This window comes from Cynara cardunculus, assembly GCF_001531365.2.
Source record: "Cynara cardunculus var. scolymus isolate 2C chromosome LG 14, CcrdV1, whole genome shotgun sequence".
Taxonomy (NCBI): domain Eukaryota; kingdom Viridiplantae; phylum Streptophyta; class Magnoliopsida; order Asterales; family Asteraceae; genus Cynara; species Cynara cardunculus.
The window spans coordinates 4746740-4756324 of record NC_037541.1 but is presented as its reverse complement, the minus strand read 5'-3'; the positions used below and the strand labels follow the sequence as shown (position 1 = coordinate 4756324).

At 36.3% G+C, this 9585-nt stretch overlaps 1 pseudogene; it reads right to left on the bottom strand.

Annotated features, from left to right (window-relative positions):
- Positions 1–2728: 2728 nt before the first annotated feature.
- Positions 2729–2829, bottom strand: LOC112527072 (annotated as a pseudogene).
- Positions 2830–9585: the final 6756 nt, after the last annotated feature.

Below are 9585 nucleotides of genomic sequence, written 5' to 3'. Positions count from 1 at the left end.
AATAAAATTAATAATAATTCTTAAAAAAAATAATTAATAATAATAAATAATTTATAATTTATAATTAAAATAAATTAATAATTAGGTGCTATAGATGTGGGGAATTAGGACATTTATCTAGAAATTGTCGTCTTCCTCAACGATGTTTTCATTGTAATTCCCCCGACCATATCAAGCCAGATTGTCCCCAGTTAAAGCCTCCAAGATTGACTTTGGGTGGAAATACTCCAAGTACGTATGTGGGAGTCAACATCGGAAGAGGTGAATCAGATAAGGCGAGGGGACGATCTTTTCAGATGACAAAGGGAGAGGCAGAGAAACCCCCCGATATGGTAACAGGTACCTTTCTTATCAACTTTGTATATGCCAAAATGTTATTTGATTCTAGTGCTAATTATTCATTTGTATCACCTTTATTTGCGAGGTGTCTATACGTGAATTCTGTGCCTCTTGACTATACTTTAGTAGTTGATAATGCTAATCATAGTCAAGTATCTGTTACTCGTGTTTTTGATAATTGTCAAATTGAAGATTGAGGGGTGTGGGTTTCTGATTTGTTTGTTCCCAAAGCCAATGAGAGAGTTTGATGTTGTGGTGGGTATGGATTGGTTAGCAGAAAATCAGGCCAATATTGTGTGCAAACAAAAAGATGATTAATAAGTGTGCATAAACATACACTTTAGCACCAAATTATAACTTTATTTCACTTCATTTTACACCTTTCTCAATCCTATATTGAGTTTTTTAGTCTTATTTTATGCTTTCACATTCATTGGAGCTAGGATGCTGGAATGGTACTGTTTTATGTATTTGGTGAATGAAATGTTGACATAAACATTGGTGAGTAGGTATGTACGTTGTTGTAGCACTGGACACAATATATTGGCACAACTAGCTCAATCTCGTTGAATATTTTGAAAAGTCAAATTTTGTAGGGCGGCATCTTCTAGTACTAATAGCAGAAATTTTGATAGAAGATGCCACTGAAAGATACATTAACCTTTTGAACTCAAGCATCTTTTGTACTAAGGCATCTTTTGTATTATCCATTGGTTATTAATCAATGGTTAATAACCTTTAGTACTTCGATTCTCCTTTGCTAGTATATATACAAGGGATAATCTTTTGTTTAATAGTGTATAATTAGTGTGCATTCTGAACAAATATCATTTTGTCATCAGGAACAAAGCTTCATATAGGTGTTGGGTAGTTGTTAATTTTAAACATTATTTTGCAAGTGCTTTTAAGTGTTCTTCGTCACTGTCGGTTGCTACAGCGACCTTTCCAACTTTCTCTTTACTTTTCTTACATAATTTACTTTTACGTCATTTACATTCAGTCATTTCATCTATGTCATTTATTTTTAAGCACTTACATTCAGTCATACTAGGCTAAATACCTTAGTATGGGTGTAAGTGAAGGTTGTGAGATTAAGCCAAGTGTTGGTCGATAATTGCTTTGCAAATAACAATTTATTTTACTATTTACAAGTGGTATCAATATTTCATCTGGTAATATTTGACAAACTAACACATGTTATTTTATTCAGATGAGTTGGACTTAAAATTAAGACAACACAATATTTCTACTAAGTGTGTTATAAAGGCTATAAGGAGTCACAATAATCTTATGGGTTGCAAAACTATATGGAAAGAAACGCAAGATCTGTACTATTTTAGGATTAATGCATCACCAAGTGCACTTCCAACATATGATCTAATCTGCAAGTGTTGTAAAAAGCTATTTATGTAGCAATATTCACTACACTTCGTTGCTGAAATCCAACGTGATCTTGCATCCATATTATCTTTTAATTATTGTTACATTTCAGTATTTGGTTACCGACTCTCTCAAATATATTTTTTCTTTGAAACTTTACTGCTTCCAAAAATCCCTTGTTGAAATCTCATTTTAAAGTTAATTTTTGTGACTCTCTTTGCATTTAAATCTCTGTAGACCAATATTTGGTATTATTTGCTATTATTATTTTCTTTGGACGATACATGTAACCCATGTATACTTGCATGATTTACTTGTTAATATAGCCTTTTGAGGGTATAGATATCCATACACGAAGTTTTTTGGCGTCGTTGCTAGGATTTAAGCCAAAAAGAGAGTTTCTTTAAGTTACATTAAAATTTGATTTTTCTACCATCAAGTGTTCATTTTTATTGGTTTATACCAAGGACATCTCACGGGGCTATTTTTAAATTAGATATGGATATTGAAAGAACCTCTAGAAGGAGAAGATGGATACAAAGAAATTTGTTGCCTATTCTAGCTACTCTCGAACTGGCTCAACTCGGACCTGATCCAAGACCCAGTCTTGAGGAGGAGGTTATTAGGCTTGCAAATTCAAGGACTGATGGCATCATGGACTATATTATTCCATGTTAAATCAATTACACCCTGGAATACATAGGCCCATTATTGATGGTGACCACTTTGAATTTAAGCCCATCATATTTCATATGTTACAACCAAATGGTCAATATGTTGGATTACAATATGAGGATCTTCATTTGCATCTTAGATCTTTTATGGAAGTCACTGACTCTTTCCATCTTAATGGAATTTCTGATGAAGCCTTAAGACTGAAGTTATTTCCTTTTTCATTAAGAGACAGAGGAAAAATATGGTACAACTCTTTGCAACCAGACTTAGTCACCACATGGAATGAGATGATTGAGAAGTTCTTAAAGAATATTTCCCCCCAACCAGGACTGCCAAGTTTAGAAATGAAATTTGTCTACAACTGGACGATGAAGCAGTTCTTGATGCTTGGGAGAGGTACAAGGAATTACTAAGGAAATGCCCACATCATGGCATAGCCTACTGCATACAGCTAGAAACATTTTACAATGGTCTTGACACCACTACTAAACAAATGCTAGATGCTACTGCAGGTGGAGCCTTTACTTCTAATACCTACGATGATGGTTTTGATATTTTGGAGAAAATTTCTAACAACAATGGTCATTAGGCAGATCCTAGAGCAATAATACCTAGAAAGACAACAAGCATTCATGTAATAGATCCTTATACTGCTCTTACAACACAACTAATAGCAATGACCAACTTGTTGAAAAACCTAGCTATCCCTGCTGCTAACACTATTTCTACTGCAATTGTTTCTAAATCCTTGTCTGTCCAATGTGTGTACTGTGGTAAAGGTCATACTTTTGACCAATGCAGTCTTAACTCTGAATCTGTGAATTATGTGCACAACAGACCTGCCTAGTTTTCAAATACATACAACTCCAGTTGGAAAAACCATCATAATTTTCTCTTGGAATAGTCCATTTTAAACCCACCAGTTGTAAAAGAGCAAAGACAAGATTTTCAACCAACTATTTCTCAAAGTCAACCTGCTCATTTTCAACATCAGTCTAATTTTCAAAGCAAGCCAAACCAATAAAGTTAGGTAAAAGGTTTTATAAATCAAACCAACTCAACAATGAATCATCAAAATGCTAACATTAGGACTTTGGAAACATAGATTGGTCAAATAGCACTAGAGTTGATGAATATACATGTTGGAACTTTACCTAGTAATACTAAGATCCTTAAGATACTGACCAAAGAGCATGTGAAAGTTGTGACCTTAAGGAGTGAAAAAGATCTAGTAGTAAATTCCACAAAAGCCACTGTATAAGTTGGACCAATTGCTACAACAATACCACCTGCTGCTGCAGCAACCCCTCTAGTTGTTTCTAAACATGTAAAAAATCAAGGATCTGTATCCATGCCAAGCAGATAAGATTTCCCATTGTTTTTTCCAAGTGAAACGGAACCAAAAACCACAAAGCCAAGTCCAGAGAGTGTTGTCAAAGGTCCACCACCCACAGACCATGTTGATACACCATGATCCAAACTAGCAGACAGTACACCTACTATGCCTACTGTCCAAAATACTAAGAAATAAGTTATTAACCTAGTTCCACCCTATAATCCTTACCTACAGAGGTTAAAAAGCCAGAAGGAGGAAATTCAGTTAAAAAAGTTCTTGGATGTATACAAACAATTGTACATCAATATTCCATTGGTTGAGGCAATTGAGACTATGCCCAGTTATGCCAAATTTTTGAAAGATATCTTAAGTAAGAAAAAGAAATTGACTGAATATGAGATTGTGGCCCTTACTGAAGAATGTAGTTCCCTCTTGTAAAACAAACTTTCCCATAAGCTTAAAGACCTTGGAAATTTCACAATTCCTTGTTCAATAAGTGGGAAACATGTTGGAAAAGCCCTGTGTGATTTAGGTGCTAGAATCAAACTTATGCTCTTATATGTGTTTAATACCTTAGAGATAGGAGAGGCTAAGCCAACCACTATTACCTTACAGCTAGCTGATAAATCCATAACATTTCCCAAAGGCAAGATAGAGGATGTGTTGGTACGAGTAGACAAGTTCATATTCCCTGCTGATTTTATATTCCTTCACTTTGAGGCAAATAAAGACACCCCTATTCTGTTAGGAAGATCCTTTCTAGCCATTGGCATAACCCTCATTGATTTCCAAAAAGGAGAGTTGACTATGAGAGTGCAAGACGAAAATGTCACTTTTAATGTTTTTAACTCAATGAAATATCTTGAGGAGAGAGAGGATTGTTCTATGGTTGGTGCTATAGAGTCATGGTGTCATGAGGAAGCATTAGAGGAAATCCTAGGTGAAAAGATATAATCATTTGAAGATAGTGGGGAGAAGGATAGTGATTTTGAGGGTAGTGATGAGATGTTGCAACAAGCAACAATATATGAGTTGTTAGATAATGAACCCAAACAGAACCCATTTCCATTCACAGAATCCCCACCAAACTTAGAATTAAAGCAACTACTTGCCCATCTTAAGTATGTATTTTTTTTGGAGAAGATGACAAGCTACCTGTGATCATCTCATCATCATTAGAAGAAAAACATGAAGAACAGTTAGTAAAAATGCTTCAATCCTATACCAAAGCCATAGGTTGGACCATCTCTGATTTAAAGGGTATACATCCATCTATTTGTCAACACAAAATCATTTTGGAAGACAAGACTTTACCTCTGTTGAACCTCAAAGAAGATTGAATCTTGTGATGAAAGAAGTTGTCAAGAAAGAGATTTTGAAATGACTTCGTTGTTTTTGTATTAAAGATTTGGAGGCATTATTTGTTGGGAACCAAATGTCAGATTTTTACTGATCATAAAAGCCTTCAACATTTATTTAATTAGAAGGAACTAAATATGCGTCAAAGATGGTGGATTGAATTGGTGAACGACTATGACCATGAAGTTTTTTTTTATCACCTTAGGAAGACAAGCGTGGTGGCTGACATGCTTAATCGAAAGGAAAATAGTGGAACCATTAAAGCCATTGTTTTAAGAACAAATTTAATACCCGACATTCTTAATGAAATTCTGAGATGTCAAGGTGAAGTTATCAAAGAAGAAAATTTTAAGGCTAAAAGAGTTGGTGGAATAATTTCAACCATGACAAAGAATGACAAATGGATTCTTTGTTTCCAAGGCAGAATTTGGATACCATGTTTCGGGAACAATCGTGAACTAATTTTAGACGAAAGTCACATATCGCAATACTCGATTCATCTAGGTACCAATAACATGTACAAAGATTTAAAACCATTTTATTGGTGTCCAGGATTGAAGAAAAATATTAATATATGGAATGATGTTTGACGTGTTTGGAAGTAAAAATTGAGGATCAACGACCATATGGGAATTTACAGTCTTTGGAAATTTCTGTGTGAAAGTGGGATCATATCACAATGGAATTCATCATGAAGTTACCGCGGACTCTAAAGGGGTATGATGCCATATGGGTTAGTGTGGATCGTCTAACTAAATATACGCACTTTCTACCAATTAAGGAGAATTATCCTTTAGAAAGGTTTGCAAGGATTTACGTTAAAAGAAATTGTGACTCGTCATGGTGCTCCTTTATCAATTGTCTCAGATAGGGACAACATATTTACCTCTAAGTTTTGGGAGAGCTTCCAAAGAGCTATGGAATCTCAGATCAGATTAAGTACGATGTATCATCCTCAAACTGATGGGCAGAGTGAAAGAACGATTCAAACCCTTGAAGACATGCTGAGAGCTTGTATTATTGACTTCGGGGATCTTGGAAAAATCATCTGCCTCTAATCAAATTTTCTTACAACAACAACTACCATTCCAGCATTCAAGCGGCACCGTATGAGGTTTTGTATAGATGAAAGTGTAAAACACCGTTGTGTTGGAATGAACGAGGGGAGAAGTAGTTTCCAGGTCTAGAAATCGTACAAATAACTATTGAAAAGATAGATCAGATTCAAGAACAAATTAAAACAGCTCAGGACCGATAGAAAAGTAACACCAACAGACGTCACAAACCGATTGAATTTATAGTAGGAGATTTTGTGATGTTAAAGGTTTCTCCATGGAAAGGTATTATTCAATTTAGAAAAAGAGGTAAGATCAGTCCGAGGTACATGGGGCCGTTCAGAATATGTAAATGGGTTGGTTCAGTAGCATATCAGTTGGAGTTGCTTGAAGAACTTAATGTTATTCACAACACTTTTCATGTCTTAAACCTACGAAAGTGTTTATCCGATCCGAATTTGGAAGTACCACTACCTGGGTACAAGTTGATAATAAGTTAAATTTTGTGGAAACTCCTGAGATCGTTACTGATCAAAAGACAAAGGTTTTAAGAAATAAATCAATCTCGTGAAAGTGCAGTGGCGTTTTCATAATGGTCCAGAAGCTACTTGAGAGCTGGAATCAGAGATGAGATCTAAATACCCTCAGTTGTTTGATTGAATGAATTCCAAGACCGATTTCTTTTAAGGGGAGGATAATGTGATAACTTGGTATTCGGTTATAAAGCTCAGAGTTGTTTTTGGTAAGTGGTGGTAAGTGGTGGTAAGTTGAGGGGGATAAATTGTTAATATGCTTAATTTCCTTTAAAATCCCACCGCCCCTTATATTAAATTGTTAGTCATGATTGGTTTGAGGTTGGCTCCAAAGGTCAAAAGTACCAGGAGGACCCAGGTTCAAATCCAAGAAGAAATAAAAATCCCCTTCTGGCCATGGAGGTTCAAATGTGGTGACTCCGGGATATCTGGAAAGCAGGTGTCACACCCCGCTAAAGCGGAAACACGAGATGTAACAGGCAAGCGAGTCATAGCAACAGTTAATGAATAACACCATTCTAAGTTGTTCAAAAACAAAACAAGTTTATCGACATAACTGAAATTAGGACTGAATACACTTTTCTCAAAATACTTCAATTTCAGACTTTAATCGATCTTGCCACGAGTATGCTCCCAAAACAGAACCAACTTTACTTAAATCCTGAAAAGCATGAAAATAAAACAAGGTCAACTACAAAGAGTTGGTGAGTTCACGAGTTTTCATATGCACAAAGCATTTCAATGCATAAACCAAGTAATTGCAAACTTATACGAATTCTTTGCACTTAATAAAAGTAAATCTCACACGATGTAGAACTTGAGACGCTATTGAGCAAAAGGCCCAAGCCCTATAAATTATCATTTTTCTAAGTAATAAAACTCCACTATAATTTATTTAAAAAAAACAACTAAATAAAAGATTTTAAAACTCCACCCTTTAATAAATTAATTGGCCAATAAAATGGGACTTTGGAAATTTTTAAATTCTTAAATACAAAACTTAAAATATCAACTTTATTTTATTTGGAGCATTTCAAGACTATTTGGCATTGCAGAAGTTAACTTTGACAGTTACCCGTCGAAACGTGATCTTCCGAACTAATCTTGGGAATTAAGCAAGATGATCTCTAATCATCATAGCTAAATCCTAGAAAGACTTAATTCTCAATAAAGATCCTAAAATAAGGTACTAACCTGAAATCCTGAAATAACGGACTCCTGGGTTTCCGGAACTGACCTGCCGGGTCTGGCTTGCATTTGCCCCTGATTTTCTTTTTGGACAAGTATTCCTCATGTGATCTGGACTCCCACAATCGAAACATAATCGTTTCCGGCAATCCTTTGCTGTGTGACCCCCTAGATGACATCTTTGACAAATGATGCAATTCCCCCGATGCGGAAATTTGCACTTATTGCACTTAGTCGTGTCATCTTGCCTTACCACCTGCGTCTGTGCACCAAAATTCCTTACTGTCCTCCTGTTCCTGTCAAATCTTCCCCCCAATTCTTCGATCCCCATGCTCCTCCATCTTTCTCTTTAACGAATAGAACCGGTGCACCCCAAGGTGAATAACTTGGTCTTATAAATCCTCTGTCTAATAACTCCTGAAGTTGGGTTGACATTTCTTGCATTTCCGATGGTGCCAAGCGATAAGGTGTCCTTGCCACCGGGGCAGCTCCAGGAATTAAGTCGATACCGAATTCAACTTGCCTTTGTGGGGGTAGGCCTGGTAAATCCTTAGGATATACATTGGAGAATTCCCTAACTACAGGTAAATCCTCAATACTTTTCTCCTTGACCTTTACGTCAATCACATGTGCTAGATATGCAGGAATTTAGACCAAAGATTAGTTTTAAGTCACAAAAGTTGAAGGAAGTTTATGCAATTGAGTTTGCCAATGGTCGGGTAGTTAGGGCTAGGGTTGTAATTAGGAACTACACCTTAAGCTTAGCCAAAAAGGACGTTAGCATAGACTTTATTCCAACCAAAGTAGGAAGTTTTGACGTAGTTGTAGGTATGGATTAGCTATCCAAATATCGAGTTGAGATAGGGTGTTCAAAACGATTATCCGAATTCCGCAAGATGGATTATTTGGGGAAATAAGGTTTGGATACCTAAGGTTGGTAATCTTAGATCAATAATTTTGGATGAAGTCCATAAATCAAGATACCCAATCCACCATGGAGTAGATAAGATGTATAAGGGTCTTAGGAATCACTAATGATGGCCTGACATGAAGAGAGATATTATCTTATGTGTGAGTCAGTGTTTAACCTGTGCAAGAGTAAAAGCTGAACATCAGAAACCATCTGGTCTTCTTCAGCAACCGGAGATTCCCCAATGGAAATGGGATCAGATAACAATGGATTTCGTCACAAAGTTAACAAGAACGAGGAAGGGATACGACTCATTATGGGTCATTGTGGATCGACTTACAAAATCTGCACATTTCCTACCCATTCGRRAAGACTTTAGTACGGAAAGGCTTGCGCAGATATACATCAATGAAATTGTATCGCGACATGGAGTGCTTATTTCTATCATATCAGATAGAGATAGTCGTTTTACTTCACGGCTATGGCAATCAGTCCAAAGAGCACTAGGCACAAGGTTGGACTTGAGCACTTCCTATCATCCTCAGACGGATGGGCAAACAGAAAGCAAGTATCCCCACTTATTCTCGAACAAGTCATGATCGGACTTTGACGCATAAAATTTCGGGACGAAATTTTTCTGGCTTGGGGAGACTGTGACAATCCGTCATTTCGGGATTTCAGGTTAGTACCTTATTTTAGGATCTTTATTGAGAAATAAGTCTTTCTAGGATTTAGCTATGATGATTAGAGATCATCTTGCTTAATTCCCAAGATTAGTTCGGAAGATCACGTTTCGACGGGTAACTGTCA